This window comes from Danio rerio, chromosome 5, assembly GCF_052040795.2.
Source record: "Danio rerio strain M-AB ecotype USA chromosome 5, GRCz13ab, whole genome shotgun sequence".
Taxonomy (NCBI): Eukaryota; Metazoa; Chordata; class Actinopteri; order Cypriniformes; family Danionidae; genus Danio; species Danio rerio.
In genome coordinates, this window is record NC_141025.1 from 46,607,501 (window position 1) to 46,626,235 (window position 18,735).

Consider the following 18,735-nt stretch of genomic DNA (forward strand, 5'->3'; position numbering starts at 1 on the left):
TAAATTTTGAAAAGTGTTTAAAGGGTTTGATTTATGTATTTAGAATACAAATATATTATGATGTTAAGGATGTTGCAGTATATCATTTATATATTGAATGTATTTATGTTGTGTTGTGTATTGTATTAAATGTAAAATATATTAAGTAGCATTATTTTTTTAATTGTATGCACAGAGTTTAAATAACTTTAATATCATTACAAATGATTATCTCATAAGATATTAAAGTATAAATAGGCACTTTTACATGTAAACTGAATAAAACATTAATAAAACCAGAAAATGCAGTTTTCTTAATCCAGCTTATTAAAAAAGTAAAACAAACAAAATAAAGAAACAATTTTTATTTTAAATAAGAGCTATTATTACATAAACAAACAAATAAATAAATATATTAATTAATTAATAATAAATAAATAAATTAATTAATTAATACAAATAAATTAAATAAATAAATAAATAAATAAATAAATAAATAAATAAATAAAAAAAAATACTTATCTATTATCAATTATATACACGAATAAAAGGCAAAAATGTTTCAAGAATTTTTAAAATATATATTTTATTGCTGGTTTATACATTTTTTTTGTTGCTATTGAAATATGTTCATTTGTATTATCAAGTAATATATTGTTAAAATATATAATAATGCCAAATATTCAAATACAAGTATTCATATTAAAATACAAGTGTAAAATATATAAACACCCATTCAAATTTTTATTTAGCCTGACAAACCCATATAATCAAGATAATTCCATATCAATCAACTGCAAAAGAAAGTATGGTAGAATACACAATCGACATGTTTATCTGGTCCGATAAATATCCATAAACCTAAACCTTTTTGTCAGAATCCTTTCCTAAGCCAACGGGAACACAACTTACACTGTCCATGCTCACAAGGTTAACTAGAACTTTTAGATTTTATTCAAGGAGCCTCTTACGCACAGTTATCAGACACAAAGAACCAAACGACTGAAACTTAATCCCGCTTGCTAATGTGCTGCGTGTTTGAATGTGTAAAGTGTGGTAGTGCAGGAACTCTCTGTTGTCCTGCAGGCTCTTTATCATGAGCAGAGCAGCCGCTGGGCCTCTCAGTCTGTCCGGCTCCACTGCAGAGCTAAACAAACAGCCTGTCCTCCACAAACACACGCTTCAACAGACGAGAGGAGAGGAGAGGCAAAACCGCACTTTGCTTCATTCCACTTGCAGAAGTCATAGAATGAGCCCGGTAGAAAAAAAGACATCCATCTGTCATGGAAAATGTGGGGTGTTTGCCTGTTTTCTCTTCATACTCTGTGGAGCATTGCTCAGTGAAGCAGTGAGTTTGATCTGCAGAGCTGAATGGAGTAATCATTTTTTTTCTTACATACTTTTTTTTTTTTTTTTTGCTTCATTTTGCATATTTTATTACATAATAAGCAATCAATAACACCATAATCGTGTAAACAAAGAAAACATTATACATCCTGTTTGCCCATTCTCCCATTGTGAAACGAATGAACGAATAAATGAATGCATAAATACACACATAAATACATGGATTAAACAAACTGATAGATCAATACATTTTTAATATAAAATGGTAGTAGTAGTTGAAATAGTAGTAATAGAAATAATAGTAATAATAATAAAAATAATATTATTTATATAAGCAATAGTAGTAGTAGTAGTAATAATAATAATAATAATAATAATAGTAGTAATAAATAATTATAGAAATAGCAGCATGGTGGCGGAGGGGGTAGCACAATCGCCTCACAGCAAGAAGGTCGCTGATTCAAGTCCTGGGTGGGTCAGTTAGCATTTCTGTTTGGAGTTTGCATGTTCTCCTCGTGTTGGCATGGGTTTCCTCCGGGTGCTCCTGTTCCCCTCACAGTCCACCTGTGCTATAGGTGAATTGAATCAGCTAAATTAGCTGGGTGGTTCCCTGTGTTTGGTTGCGGCTAGAAGGATCTGCTGCGTAAACCATATGCTAGTTAAGTTGGTGTTTTTTTCCGCTGTGGTGACCCCTGATTAATAAAGGGACTAAGCCAACAAAAAATGCTGTAATAATAATAAATAAATAAATAAATAAATAAATAAATAAATAAATAAATAAATAAATAAATAAATAAATAAAGTTAAAAATACCTAAATAAAGTTTGGGACTTTATTTATTTTTTTTTATTCAAGCTTCCGAAATTTATCTACACTGTGGCCGGTGGGCTATCTAGTTCTATTATCTATCCACACTTAGATAAATTTTTTTTAGCTAGGCCACCAAATTCTATTGCACTGGGACTTTGGGCTACCGGATATCGAGCCAGGCTCAGTCAATATGTAAAGACAAAAAACTAAGGGGTAAGTAAATGATTGCATGAATTAATCAACAAACTAAAACATTTCTAAATGTATAATAAAATGACGTTAAATGAAAGGTTAATAACAAAAAAAAATGAAGGATTATAATAAAGTTATCTAGATCAAGTCTTTTCCAACAATGTAAAACAGATCATGATAATACTGAACTTGCTGTAGCAAGTTTCCAACATGAACATTTTACCATTAGAAATTAAGACTCTGCATGAACCTTTCCATTGACATGTTTAATTGAATTAAAAATAGATTTTTGTCTTTGATGGAAGCGTAATAGAATTGTTTTTGTCTTTCTGTTGCTGCAGTTTTTATTAAATTGTTTTTTATTTGTTTTATGAGACATTCTAGTTCTTAGTATATGCATTTTAAATTATTTTATTAAAAAGTAAGAATTTGATATAAAATATAAGAAAATTTATATAAAATAAAAAGATGAAATTATATTATAAATGCAAAAACCACAAATATTATAGTCTTTAAATTGCTGCATCTGTAACTCGTCATGATCATAACTCTATGTTGGAAGAATCCTGGCCTGTAGATGGCGGTGTTGTCAGAAAATTGCGCTTGAACGTCTTGAAGTTTTGACAGGCTCAGTAAAGCCCTGTTTAGTCTAGAGTAGGAAAGTTGATACAGTTCACTGTGTCTGAGGAGTTCGTTTATGTCCTTTGTCTGCAGGCCGACTAAAGTGGAAGTGTTTTCACTGAACTACATTTCCACTAAAGAGAATATATAATAATAATAAAAAAAAAACATGAATCATGATTTAATCAATGAGACTTCAAAGAGAACTCTAACTGTGATTCCTTTAAAAATAACAATAACACAGAAACTTTCCGATTCACTGTTAACAGCCCAATTATAATCCAAAGTATCAGTGGTTTTAAGATGTCAGTAATAAGCATATACTACTTATAACTTTAACGAATCCTTTTAAAACTGACACTTCCTCAGTTGACCCTCCAGGGGTGTAGCAGACATTTAAAAAGTGAGGGGACGGCTGTATGAGATTCAGAATTTTACATTCATATAATTATTAATCACCTGTTTCTAAATGGTCTGTCTCTAACAGTAAGGGTGATGTATCCCCCCTGTCCCCCTCGGTTGCTACACCCCTGCCTTGTACCATTTATTTTATCTTTACGGTATAGCCAGATTGCGATCTTTGCATATAACAACAAAGCATCAAATGAATCTGCTTGCTTTTTTGCTTCCTGCTATCATATAATTAAAACCATAATTAAACAAGTAGGTGAGAACACCGTTCATAAAAGTGTTAAACTAGTCGTAAGAATGTGTTTTATTTGTTGTTGTTGTTGTTATTATTTTGAAGTTTTTAGATGGAGAGTAAGAGTGTGTATGTGTGTGTGTGTGTTGTACGCGTGCCTTGTAAATTTAGTCCTGGTGTTTGAGTCGAGCTTTAACAGATGAAACACATTCCATAAATAGAGAAGAGCTGGAATCAGAGGTACATTCCTGAATCAGCCTCCCAAAATCTGTGCTCAGCTCATGAAGAGACACTAGCTACTTGCAAATAAATAGGTATGAAACACAAAAAATACAACAGTATATTGTTTGATTGTTTAATTTAGTGTCTTCCTATAAATGTCTTTCAGATGTCAAACTGTACACAACTGTGTAATATCTTGTGATTATACAAATTATAATAAAATAATTATTACTTAAAATATATCAAATGAAAAATCAGGATTGGTTTTGTTATGTAAATTACTGTTAATTTTGAGTCTGTAAGATTTAATAGTATGTAATACATTTATGCAATGTGTTAAATTGATCAAAAGTGAGAGACAAGTAATGGTACTAGTATGTATGTATGTATGTATGTATGTATGTATGTATGTATGTATGTATGTATGTATGTATGTATGTATGTATGTATGTATGTATGTATGTATGTATGTATGTATGTATGATCATACATCAAGTCTTTGATGGGAGAAAAAGTAGTATTATGAGAACCAATCAACAAATTAGAATGATTTCTGATGGATAATGTGTGTTGTATTGTCAATTCTAATGCCAAATGCAAATTACAAATAGATTAAATTTAGATTTATGTTTGTACACTACCTGACAAAAGTCTTGTCGTGGAATCAAGTTGTAAAAGCAACAAATTATTACTTGACTTCTAGTTGGTCATTTGGAAAAGGGGCGGAAGGTAGATTTTTCAGATGAATCTTCTGTTGAACTGCATCCCGATCATCACAAATTCAAAGGCCTTTGCCTTTCATATAAGCCACTTCTGATATCAAATGGTCAACTAGAAGTCAAGTTATTATTTGTTGTTCCTAAACTGTGGAAAGGCAACAAGACTTTTGTCAGGTAGAGTAGTATATAAAATTAAAAATACATTTTATAATGATAATATTTCACAGTATTATACACATTTTACTTTAGTTTTGATGAAATAAGTACAGGCTTGAAAGTTAAGCCTGGGCCACAAAACATAAGTCAAAAAATAACTGTTAACAAAACGTGAACACTAAATGGACAACTGAATCAAGAACACACATTCTGTATCTGTGTAAGAGGATGTAGCTTTTCATCCCTGCAGGTGGCAGTATCTATATTGTCATTCCACACAGGGAAACCGAAACTAGTGCTGCACACGTACAAAAACAGTGGCATTTACGTTCCATTCTCACAGTACTTCTTGCTCATGGAAATATGTCTGATAATCTGAAACCCATATTGTTTACAAATATTTTAAAAATACAATGAAATGACTTGCATTGTTTACCTTAAATTACGTCACTTTGATTTTTGTTTTCATGATGAAGTCTTTGATGAAGTTTCACAGCCAATCAGTATTCTCTCAACACCGATTCAAAGCATTTGTAAACAATATTGATTGTCAGACAAGCTGAATTGGGACATCTCCCTCTGACGCCAACGTGAGGCATCATATGGAACACACTACACACACTAGCCTGACAGATGACTGTTGGCACTTTAGTGTTTATAAAACTAAATAATCTTACCAGGCCTAAACATTGAATCAGTGGTTTATCTATAATCTTTCATTATTCAGACTTTCAACAACAATCTATTATCTCTGTCAGCATGAGATATAAATGGCATTTGATGACATTTAAACTTTTCAACACTAAATGTGGTGGTTTGCAAGTTATTTGTTTTCCTGCAGACTAACTCTAATTACCTTATTCAAATAGAGTCTGTTTTCTACTGTCTGTTGTCTTCTTTTGAGTCAAAACGTGGTTCCAGAAGTATCGAGATGTGTTTGTTTGTGTCATATGGATATATTTATGTTTCTAGGAGTATACAAATAGGAAGAGGCTTTGAGTGTTGTCTATATTACTGATAAGTAAACACTGAGTGAATCTATGGCTATATCACAGGGTGCCGTTTAAGGCCAACAGACCAGACAAGAGTCTGTTGATAATGGTAAAAATAGGGTCTCCAGCCCATCCAAACGGGTCACTGGTCCAGATTAAGTCACTTTCTCTTCAGGGTTTAAACGAGTCTTTATATTTAGCTGACCTAGATCAGGTTTAGGAGCATTCGTTCGGATCTTCAGTTTAGACCTGCCATCTAATGCATCATACGTGCTTGCAGGAGTTTCAACTCTTAGTTTAAGCTTTGACTTTGACTTTTCCAGCAAGTTGATGTCGAATTCTTGGAATATCCCGGAGACGTTTGATTCGGATGATCCGGGTAAAGATAAAGCTCTTGATTTGTTTTCTTTTTTTATTATTATTTAATCTGGTCAATCTCACTGGTCACAATGTACTTATATCTGGAAGCTCTAAAAATGTTGTTGTTGGCTTTTGGAAATAAATAATAAAAAATATCTTATTGGTGGAAACAAAAAAATAAGTGGAAAAAATAAATTTGTTTTGATTTTAAAATGTATCGATGTCACATGTTTCTCACTATAAAAAGCAATTCGTTTTTATACTTAAAATAAGTTGAATATTTCTTAAAGTGATAAAATCTATTGTAACTTGGAACTGTTGAGTTGACTTAACTTACTTTTTATAATTCTGCAAATAGTTCATTTATGTAATCTCAAAGCAACCGGTGCAAACCAGTGTTTCGTTTTATTTTTTTATATAAAGTCAATTAATCGCTTTGTACAGTGCACTACTGTCTGTGACCAAGTATAAAATCTACTTTAACCAAAATGATATTAAGGAAGGCATAACATTTGTGTACTAGTAAGTAGGGCTCCGCGATAAAATTCGTATAGGTATTTATTGACCAAACACCATTGTCATTATCGATAAAAAAAAAAAAAAAAAATTTAATAAAAGTTCGGTATGAAGGCTATAGTTTTATTAAAATGTGGCTGATGACCGTGCACCTTGGAAGGAACCATGCCAAGGTGCTTATGGGTGTAAGTTTGGCATTTCCAATGGAGGCACAACACCCATATGGGAGTGATGCGCACACGCTGTGCAAGCAGAACGCATGTGATGTGTGCGCATTTTCCAGGCGCAGCTAGTTGAAAACATCTGAACTTTTCCAAATGCAGCGAGCGCACCACGATTCATGTAAGTATAATTAACCATACTGCTTCACACATTGTATGGAATATGCACATTTCAGTAGTAATAGTAGACTAATTACCTAAAACAAACACAGCGCCACCAAAAACATTTTTTTTCTCGATAAACTTGCATCGGAGCTGCAGCAATGGTTTCTCCGTTTGTCATACTCTGAGAAAACAGTTGATGGTTGCCTAGTTACAGAAATATAGAAATTATATTTAAAGATATAATAGAAAAGGAAACCATTTGCTTGCGCTTGTCACTTCAGATTAGAATAACTACACGCATAAATGAGTGCAGTGACTAGCAGCAGTGAGGAGATAAAAAAGGATGTAAGGATGTCTCCAGAGTGGCTTTTTGGTTTCTTTTCTTGTGCATCCCAGCCACTAGCTTCCCATCTGAAAAGAGTTTTTAGCACAGGGGGTAATGTTGTCATTCGACTTCACAATTTGTAATGTTGCAGTATGTATTTAAATAATGATGGTTGGTTTCTTTACTTGAAAGCTCAGACTTGATTATCATAATTTGTGTTGTTGACAGAGTTTGAGGTTCATTGTATCCTTATTATTAACACCTTAGTTTGCTTTGATTGTTCAGCATTTACACTTTACCATTGCACACACTTTGTAACATTGTTCATCAAGTTTAAGAGTCTCTTTAACACTTATGCTTATTTTATCATAAATAGATTAGACATTTAGTTTTTGTTTGTTAAATCTCAATAATGTCGATAAATTAAAATAAAGTGGTTAAATAAAAAAAATCCTAAATGGATTGTTAAAAAATATTTTATAATTATTGATACAGAATGATATGAAACATGATATTGTGATTATTTTTTGTATTTATTTATATTTATTTTATTTATTTATTTTTTTTTGCAATATCACCTCTTTTAGGTAGATTTAAGGAGGTAAATGCATTTTTCTTTTTACTATTTAATAGGTAATAAACCAAAGCAGTCCTCTAAATATGCTGCAGTACATTTCAGTGCTTATCCAACCAGCATGTAAAGATGGTTTCTTCAGGTTTCACATTGCTTGGGCTGAAAACCCAAAGAGAGAATAAAAGTGGTCTGCAGTTTCAAAGCCCCCCTGTGCCTGTCGGGATAATTATAAGCTTTGAAGCATGGCTTTGGAAGGAAGGGGGATCGGCATGGTTGTCTTAAGTAATGGTTGGGGGTATTTGAGCCCGGGTCAGACCTTTGGCCCCCCTGTCAGAAACTAACACGATAGCACAGGTGTGTTCAGCTCCTCTCTTTTCTGCACGCCTTTAGTTCTGGCTTATTCAAAGCTCAACGCTATAATGAAATTCAACTGCCTGCTTTCATGGTCAAGTTGCTGCTGGCAAATCCCTCGTTCCCCTTCACTCTTGTCTCTGTAATGACTGTGGCTGATGGGAAGGGGAAAATGGTGTTTATGAGTTTAGGTTTTTTTAAACATTGGTTTGGAGGATCAGAAGGGAGTTTTGTGAATTGAAGGCTTGGTTCACCTCAGAATGAAAAGTCTTTCGTCATTTACTAGGCCTCTTGTCATTTCAAACTTAAAGTAACATGCATAATTATATCTTTAATCAAATTTGAGAGTTTATATATATATATATATATATATATATATATATATATATATATATATATATATATATATATATATATATTTTTTTTTTTTTTTTGTATCTCCATTTAAAATTTCTCTTCACCAAAATCTGATACTTTAAAATATTAATGAAAGTCCGATGTAAAAATAAATCTAAGTGAAGGAAACTGTTTAATTGAGTCTTTTAAAGACATATGGTCACTCACTTTATAAAATTAACAGAATTTATAATCTTTTTTTGGGCGGGATACATTTTTTATTGAATTTAGATATGAGGCCATACAAAATCTTCCAAATGTCATTTACAATAGACATTTACGATTAAATGTATTTTTTGACAAATAAGATTGCAAATAACAAATAACATTGCAATAAAGACTAAACACTTAACCGTAGTAAAGAACAAAACTCAATGAATACAAGGTAGATCAGGGGTTCCCCAACCTTTTAGCCCACGACCCCCAAAATAACAATGCCAGTGACTCATGACCCCCTATATCCTTTGAGATGGTAATAAATATATAAACCTTGCACACAACTGCACACACATACCAAAAGGCCCAAGTCTATTCATCGTTTAATTTTGGAGAACACCACTCGGAGATCATCCTCCATGTCAAGTTGTGGCCTGTATTTATTTGTGTGAACGTGAATGCCGTAAAGGTGTCAGAAAGTGTAACTCCTACTGTACAATGTTTTTTGACACAAAAATTACCCTAAATCTTTGTCTTGAATAGGCATGGGCTGTTATAAGGTTCTGATGGTATGATTATCTTGGATAAAAATTTCACGATATCACGTTTTTTGATTACTGTGCTAAAATATGTTCTTTTTCTAAATGTATGTGAAAAAAATACTGTTTCCCCCTAGAACACAGTAAATGTTATTTTAAGAAACATTTAAAATATTTTGGGGCAGTAAAGCTGTCAGGCTAAATAATTCAAATAAATCACTGACTTCATTAGATTCTTTTTAAAAACACAGATTTCTTTACAATTTGAAAAGGCACCTTTGCGTATCTATCTTTTCTTTGGATATAAAGTAAGCCACCGCACTGTTTAGGCCCAGCATGTTTCAGCATTTGTTTTTCAAATGTTTCCTGGATCGTGGCCTGACCAGTAGCTTTTGATGTGGATGGTCTTGTTCTGGTGGAGATACTGTTGCCCCAAAAAACTAAATAAAATTGTCGTAAAAAACAAGGGAAAAAAAATAAACTTTAGGTAGGGTTTAACAGAAATTTTTAGCAGTTTTTAAAACTTTTTCAAACTGTGGTAAACCTCAAAACCAGTTATCATCCCATACCTAGTCTTGATCAATTTTTTGTGAAAGCGGCCTTTGTTTCTGGCCTGTAGTTTGTAAGGAATAAGGTCTTGTGCATAGGTTCACTTAAGCATGTACCCCCGTCATCTCGATTTTCTAGCTTCAGGTTGTGTCATTTATGATTTCCAGAAGACCCTCAATGAAATTTGTGAATGGACACACCTGCAGCTCCACCTCAACCTACAACAGCAATATCCGAAACAGCCGTGTGACCTCTCAGATGATTCTCTTCCCCTGAGGACAGACAGATCGTGTTTCTTTGACCTATTATCTGAAATTTTGCACAAACCACATGAGGCTCTATAGGTGGTCTCTGGTTTAGAATGGTTAGTTTGAAAAGCTTCTTATATTTTATAAAGTGACCACAGACTTTCATGCTCCAAAATGGAAAAATTCAAGAAGCTTGATATACATTCCTGTTGTGTATTTTAATATGTACACCATGTGTCAGCTTATAAGAAACTGATCTTACCATCCAACACGTACATCTGTCACTTGCACCAAGGTTGAGGTTAGATTATTTAATGTTTTTAAAAGAAGTGCTGTTTGCTCGCTAAGAAAGCAGTTGTGTGATAGAAATATTATTGCAAGTTCATTTAAAATAACTTTTAGCAGCCATTACTCATGTCTTCAGTGTCACATGACCCCTTGGAAGCTTTATATTAATGCTAAAAACAGTTGCTCAGTAGTTTTGTGGGAACCTAAATATTTTTATTAGAGGATTTATGTTTTTGAATAAGAGAAAGCTTAAAATAACTGAAAATGTTTAGTAAAATAATAAATGCCTTTTGTTGCCTTTCAGTCAGTTTAATGCCTACATTCTAAATCAAATGAAATGTATATATAAATATATATTAATTATTTTATTAGTTTTTATTATAATCCAAATTTTGGATGTTATGTCAAGCAAATATGTATGTCGAACATAGTGCACAAACAGACATCAAAGAATGCATTTTCAGTTAATAATTTGATACATATTTAATAATTCCAATAATAATTTGACCCTCAATTCATGCTTTCATTACATCTAAAATGAAGTGCTGTAATTCCTTGCATTCCTTCCTTACTGCCCAGAAGTAAACCATTTCTGGGGTAAAATAACACTGTGTGATGGATTGTGTGCAAGGTGTGGTTGAAAAAGCAGTTATGTTAATAACAATTGACAGGAAAAGTAGGTGTGTTTGTTCATTTTTACAAAGCAAAACACCTTTCCACTCCCACTGAAGGTGTTGTGTGCGTGCGTGCGTGCGTGCGTGCGTGTGTGTGTGTGTGCGTGCGTGTGTGTGCGTGCGCATGTGTGTGTTTGTGTGTGTGTGCGTGCGTTTGTGTGCGTGAGTGTGTGTGCGTGAGTGTGTGTGTGTGTGTGTGTGTGTGTGTGTGTGTGTGTGTGTGTGTGTGTGTGTGTGTGTGTGTGTGTGTGTGTGTGTGTGTGTGTGTGTGTGTGTGTGCGTTTTGAATGCAGAGCTTTGTATAGACCTGCACGCGTAGTTCAACTGCTGCCTCTGGCTTTAATGTTTGTGTCAGATGACTGCCTCGTCATGCTACCCTGCCCTCACTTCCGCAGATGTGCAGTACCTCCCACCAATGTACCACGTTTTTTTGCTGTAAGAGACATTCCTAATATCGTTTTCCTGCTCATCTCAGTTTATGAAACACTCTTTCTGTGACTAAAGTCTGAAATCGGATATTGTAACGTTGTTCCTTAGTGCTGTTTGGGGCAATGGGTTGTTTTAAACCAGTGTTGGGTCAAGTATTGACAAACCCAAAATTAGTTTTTATTAAATTTAAATGACACTTTTTAAACCAACAATTTGGGTTAGTCTATATTTAACTCAGTATTGGGTTACAACCAGAGTTGGGCAAGTAACTTCCAAAATGTAAAACATTATATATTACTATTTGAATGTAATTAGTAACATACAATATGAATTTCTATGTCATGCTTTATAATACTTTTATATTAACTTTGTTACTTTTTCACCAAAATAACCACTGAAGTATGACTACATTTCCAAGCATTTATTTACACATTAATTGTAATTATTCAGAGGTCTGATCTAGTCATGGGCCGGTAAAACATTGACGATATGATAACCTTGGATAAAAATATCATGGTTGCACGGTATCATGATTACTGCTCTAAAATATATTCTTTTTAGAAAATAGACCCCCCCCCCCCTGAACACAATATATTTTATTTTGATAATCATTTAAAATATTTTACTGCAGTAAATAGGTCAAGCAAAAAAAAAGAAAAAAAAGAAAATGAATCATTGACTTTTGCTGTCTTGGTTTGTTTCAAAAACACAGATCTTTAATTTAAAATGCGTTTTTAGATATATTTTTTTTCTGCTGGAGACACTGTTGTCCTAAAAAAACTATTTAAAAATGTAAATAAAAAATCTTACACATACCTTAGAAACGGTATAGTAGTAAATTTTGATGGTTTTAAAACCCTTGACTTTTAAAAAATGCGGTATACCTTAAAAAAACGGTTATCATCCCATATGTGATCATATGCTTTTGTTTTAAATATTAAAGTTATATAAAATCCATAGAACATTACAAATGTTCCCTAAAATTAATACTAGCTGAACCACTTTTAACACTAAATACAATCTTCATTTGGTTTTATGACACCAAAAGGAAGGTGGTGTCTAGTTGTTATGGTATCCGTATATACAATGCCCATTACAGGATATGCATCGCTAAAAGAGTAGGAAGTGTTTAGGTATGAGTTCATTTGTGCGCATCATTAATAGATTTGGTTCTCAGTAATTGCATATCCAGTCCTGAAAGAAAATTACAGACTACAGACTAACTGTCCCCATGTGTGTGAAAGATTTATGTCTAAAAAGCGCAAACATATTTGTTACATAAATTAATTCAATTCTGACAAACAGCAGGTTGGAGATGTTTTTTATGCTTAGCATAACTTTCTACACTCTGATTATTATTATTTTTTTTTGTGAAACATTATTGCTATAAGAGCACAGACATGGCTTAAACTATAATACTGTGTATATTGACTGTATTCTACCTTGCCGTTGCTAATTTCATGAGGGATTTAGCTTTCCACAGCCTTATCACCCTGCAGCCCGGTTACTCACTACAGCTAAGCAGGGTTGAGCCTGGTTACTACCTGGATGGGAGAGACCACATGGCAAACCTAGGTTGCAGTTGGAATTGGTGTTAGAGAGGCCAGCAAGATGGGGCTCACCCTGCAGTCTGTGCGAGTCCTAATGCCCCAGTATAGTAAAGGGGACACTATACTGTCAGTGAGCGCCGTCTTTTGTATGAGACGTTAAACCGAGGTCCTGACTATCTGTGGTCATTAAAAATCCCTTGGCACTTTTTGTAAAGAGTAGGCGTGTATCCCGGCCAAATTTCATCCATCGGCTCTTAACCGTCATAGCCTCCCAATTGTCCCCATCCACCATATTGGCTCTAATACTGTCTCTCCGCTACACCTATAGCTGGTTTGTGGTGAGCATACTGCCGTCGTTGTCCTGTGGCTGCCGTCGCATCATCAAAGTATATGCTGCACACTGGTGGTGGTGTGGAGAGACCCTCCATCATGATTATGAATGCGATTTGGGTGTTTAGCCATACACGATAAATGCGCTTTATAAATACACATTACATTTCTATAATATGGTAATACTTCAAACTTCATCAATAGTAAACACACATGCTATTTTACCTGCATGCATACCTTATACTCCTTATAATTTTTTGTACAATTTTTTTTTTTTTAAATGTATGGCTAAATAACTTGTGTTATTGAGATTGAAATGCGCAATAAAGATATACTACTGAAATCACATACTTTTGTAATCCGTTACTCCCAAAACTGATTACTTCCCAGTGAACTACGGATCTGTGTATAGTTAATGCCTCTCCACCTGAAAGCACAAGAAAATACCACAATAACATGTTGTTGTTGCTTTTTACTTCACTGTGAGAGTTGTTTTAGGGTTGGTGTAGGTGTAGTTGTAGACGTTAAGGGAGTGACGCTGCATTCAACAACTAAATTCAATATAGCAATTACCACTTTAAACTTAAAAAAATATTTAAGTTGTTGTCAATGATGTTTTTAAATGTGCATCAGAGTCGTCTCTCTTCCTTTTGCATGTACAGTACAGGAAACCACAAGGAATGAGGTATATCTTGACTGTTTTGTGTTGCCAGATATTGCTATAAAAAAACGGCAAATAAAAATGAGCCTATAATAAGCCTTAAAACTATCCTGAAAATAAACCACATTCTGAAACATTTCAACCTGTATTCGCCTACTTTATTAACTCCATCAGTTATGAGGCAACAACAAGCCAGAGGCCTTTAAATAAGCATGCTTACAAAAAGTAGACATGGCAACACTTCAAGAGCATGTAAATTCTGAACGAGTTCTATAACACTCAAGAAACAATAATTTAGGGGATTTACTTCTTTATTCAAATGTGTTTTTTTACTTCTGAAACTTTACAGTGTTTATAGCCAATATCTACCTGCCTGAAAAGCACTGCATTTGATTACAGATGTTTTAATGTATAATTTTATAAGTGACGTGTTAGCTTTTGTTGAGTGAAGGATTTTTATTTTCTGCTTTCATCTGGTTAATGTCTAGATCTCACTGACAGAATCCTATCTAGAACATGTTTTTGTTGAACACAAGTCTGTCCTTGTCGAAAGCATTAATAGCTTATAATTTCAATGACATTTATATGTAATGCCATATACATCATGTTCAGAAGTGATATGTGAGCATGTCTTATATTAAATTTGTAAGATAGTCATTGTAATATTCAAGTAAATTCTTTGCCAACAGGGTGTTGATAACAGGGAGTGACATTAAATGAGTAATAGTGATGAAACACACCTTTGCATTTCTTTTGCGCTTTTAATAAGAATGATCTACCTGCAGTTACACGTCAGTCTGTACCGGCCAATCCCAGTTTGCTATTAACAAGCAACCTTCCTGATGCCATTGTGCCAGTAGAGGACTTAATGTTTGATAGGATAACGTCTCCTTCACACGAGGCTCTCGTGTTTATGGTCTGGTCTCAGATCTTTTCAACATGGATGGATGCATCTTTTCCTCTTATAGGACCTCTGACATCTGAGAAACTTGGCTAAACTTAGCTGTAATATATACACTCCGCAGTGTGTAGATGTTTGGGCTTATGCTGTAGGTGACTGCAAGGCCGTAGTAATACCATTCACTTTGACTACATGCTTAAGAATGACGGAGCAAGGTGGGTAACTTTTTTTTAGATTAATTCCTAAAATGCATGCATCCAGCATTTGCAGTAATATCAAGAATGTGTATATGTACACTACCGGTCAAGAGTTTAGGGTGAGTAGGATTTTTAAATGTTTTGAAATAAGCTTCTCCTGCTTACCAAGGCTGCATTTATTTAATCAAAAATGCAGTACAAATTGTTAATTAGTGAAATGTTATTGCTCTATAAAATAATCAAAAGTAAATAACCTAATTTAATCATTTATTCCAGTGATTTTGAAGATGAATTTTTCAGCTTCATTACTCCAGTCTTCATTCACATGATCTTTCAGAAATCTTTCATATAAGGATGCATCGATATGGATTTTTTGGCTGATTTTGATAACCGATAACTCTTAAGATCTGAAGGTCTGACTGCTAATATACTATAGCTGATAAATATATCAAAATATTATATTTTTATACAGTAAACAACATAAAAGTAAAATTTTGAACTGAATTGCCTACTCAAACTAAACTGTTTTTGTGCGTGCATGCGTGTGCGTGTGTGTATTTGTGCATGCGTGCAGTGATAGCATCATGTGCATTTGTTATAATCATTAAAAATATGCCAATCAAACTGAATACAATCTTACATCAACAACACTTGGCAAACGAAACGTTGATGATAACAAATAATTATATTTAATTACAAACAATCCAATAAGTTGTTTAGCATGTGTGTATCGCTGCTGTTATGTTCACACATGTTATATTTTTTTCTGAGGCGATTTCAAACAAAATACATAATGACACTCTAAGGAATGCGGTTACATACTGAGTTATTATTGCACAGCAATACTACACAAAGAAAGTGAGGAAAGATCTGTTATAGTGCACTGGACAAGTCTGAACAAGTTCGACCCACGGCATGTGCGAGGCAGGCAGTTCTGTACAATTATGTAATCTATCGGCTTAAAAAAATCGGCCTAATTTTAACCGATAACCTTAAAAATAGCATTTATCGGCCGATAACTAGATCGAAAACGAGGCCTATATATCGTCCATCCATACTTATATCAATTATTATTATCCATCCATTATTAATATTATTGTTAACAGTAATGGTAATAAAAGCAACAATGACTGGAGTAATAATTTCATTTTAAACCCACATACAATAAGAAAGCAATTATTTAAAATTTTATTAAATATTTAACATTTAATAAAAGTTTTAAAAACATTTAAAAATATATATTTTTTAACATTTAATTAATTCCGCCTTGATGAACATATTAATTTTCTTAAAAAAAAAAAAAACATGAAAAAAACTGACCCCAAACTTTTGATCGGTGGTGTATATATGCTTTTTTATTTCTGTTTGTTTGCTTTTTTATTAGTTTATTTTTGGATTTATTTAGGAGACTGAACTGATCCAAGTAGGGGTTTTTTGTCAACAAGTAGGTTAGAATAGAATAGAATAGAATAGAATAGAATAGAATAGAATAGAATAGAATAGAATAGAATAGAATAGAATAGCTTTTATTGCCACTGTACACATATACAATGTACATTATATACATGTGCAATGAGATTAAGTGATGCAAGGTTTGTAATGCAAAAAGATCTGTATGATAATTTTAAAGAGCCTAGTATTCTGTTTAAAATATGTTCTTATGTGAGCCATACATTTTTATTATTTTTTTAATGGCAGCATTTTAGCATGTTTTGACAAGCTCAGAGTTGACTTTTACCCACATGTGCATATTTTGGCCCAATTATCGTGGTGCATTTTGTGCATCTTTTTTTCTGACTAAATAGTTATCGGTTTTCAAACCAAACTGTTTGCGCAATGTTGAGTATGTCATATTGCTTAGTGATTTATTGCTGAACTCTCTTCTGTAAAAAAGAAAAGTTCTGTGATTTTGCTTTTCAAACAACAACAAAAACAAAAGAATTGACAAAACCTCTGTGACTTTTTACCCTGGAGTCAGTTAAAAAGGCATTGCACAACATTTCTAAGTGAAAACCTCACTTTGGTGTTGAACTTTAGTCATGCAAAAGCTGAGGCATGTTTTTGTTGTAATGTGTGTGTTTGTGTTTTTAATGCGGGTCGGAGGAAATTCCACAACACGTCCTGTGTTTCGTAATACTCAAGACTGGTCCAATCATTGTTTTTACTAGTTTCCCAAGTCTGTGTTCTTCAGAGAACATAGCAGACCTCCCACTGGTGGTTCTTCCTGTCGTTCTTCTTCCACCAGAGCTTTATGAGACCCACCACCGTATCTGCTGCACACATGCATGTCTGCTGCTCCGTCACTGCTCTGCCTAATCTGCTTCATACGGTATATAAATAATAAATCCGGCAATATTGTGTGTAGTTTTGGATTTTATCTAGGTTCTAATGTGCGCGTAGCTTCTTTGCACAAAAATAAGCCTTTGTTTTGGAATCAAAGCGTACATTGACATGTTTAGAGAGAGTGGGCTCGTTGCTTCACATTACTGATCTTTTTTTGGCCTTATTGCTTTTAAAGTTGGTCCCTCTTTAGATCCAGTTCCAGCACTAATTTAGAATGAAGTGTAGCTTCATGTCAGAGCTCTTATAAGGTGAAGGACTGTGCTCACGAATAAGGATAGCTTTCTCCAGGCTTCTGTATAATAATGTTGTTAAACGTTAAAATAGCTCACTCTGAAATTATAGAATTTTCAGATTTATGATTGTGGAAGATGCACTACCCCAAATCAGAAAAGGTTGGGACAGTTTGGAAAACGCAAATAAAAAAAAAGAAAGTAGTGATTTCTAAATTTACTTTGACTTGTATTTCATTGCAGACAATACAATAGCAAAACATTTAATGTGTTCCTCATGATTTAGTAATTGATTTATTTATTTTTAAACAAACACGTATTCCAATTTCGGTTAAAATTCAACACATTTCAAAAAAGCATTTACCACTTTGTAATGTTGTCATTCCTTTTCACAACATTTAAAAGACATTTAGGTGCTAAAAACACCTGGTGATAGTGTTTCAAGTGTCCCATTTTTCCTGCAAACAAGTCTTAAGGTGGGCAACAGTATGGGATCTTCGCTGCCGCATTTTGTGCTTCAAAATGTGTGCCGCATTCTCTATTGAAGACAGGTCGGGACTGCAGGCAGGCCAGTCAAGTACTTGTATCCTCTTCCTTCTCAGCCAGGAATTTGTAATGTGTGCAGAATGTGGTTTTTCATTGTCTTGTTGAAATATGCATGGGCGTCCCTAGAAAAGAAGGCAGCATTTTGTGCTCCAAAACTTCTATGTACTTTTAAGCATTATTGTTTTTTCTTTTTTTTTCTTTTTTATCTGTGTTTTCCATATTGTGCCAACTTTTTTAAATTAGGGTGTATAATAACAAGAAACATCATTAAACAAGTCAGTAACACTGTTTATTATACTATATACTGTAGTTTGAAGCTATACAGTTTGTGTGAGAAACTATCTGCATTTAAGTCATATGGATTGTGAGAATGCCGGGTGTCTGTGGGGTTTTAAAAAGTATAAAAAGTTGATAAGTCCATTTAGAGAAAATAAAAAATCATTAAGTATAAAATATAGTCTTAAAAAAAGTCTTAAAAGCTATTTTTACAAACTAATACATTTTCTATCAGCATGCTGAAGATTGCCTGAATTTAATCTTTGAGTATTGAGATGCTGTGTAGTTT

General features: G+C 33.5%; 1 protein-coding gene across 3 annotated transcripts in view; it reads left to right on the forward strand.

The window, feature by feature from the left end:
- The window catches only part of kank1a (KN motif and ankyrin repeat domains 1a), a 98,239-nt gene that overhangs the window by 38,393 nt on the left and 41,111 nt on the right, over positions 1-18,735 (forward strand). The window contains exon 1 of one of the 3 annotated variants that reach the window (XM_087252868.1): positions 14,977-15,069. The exons of the other annotated variants lie outside the window; for them this stretch is intronic. The gene's annotated coding sequence lies outside the window, so the exon portion shown is untranslated. Of the gene's footprint in view, positions 1-14,976; positions 15,070-18,735 lie in introns of those variants that run through there. 3 annotated transcript variants of the gene reach the window in all.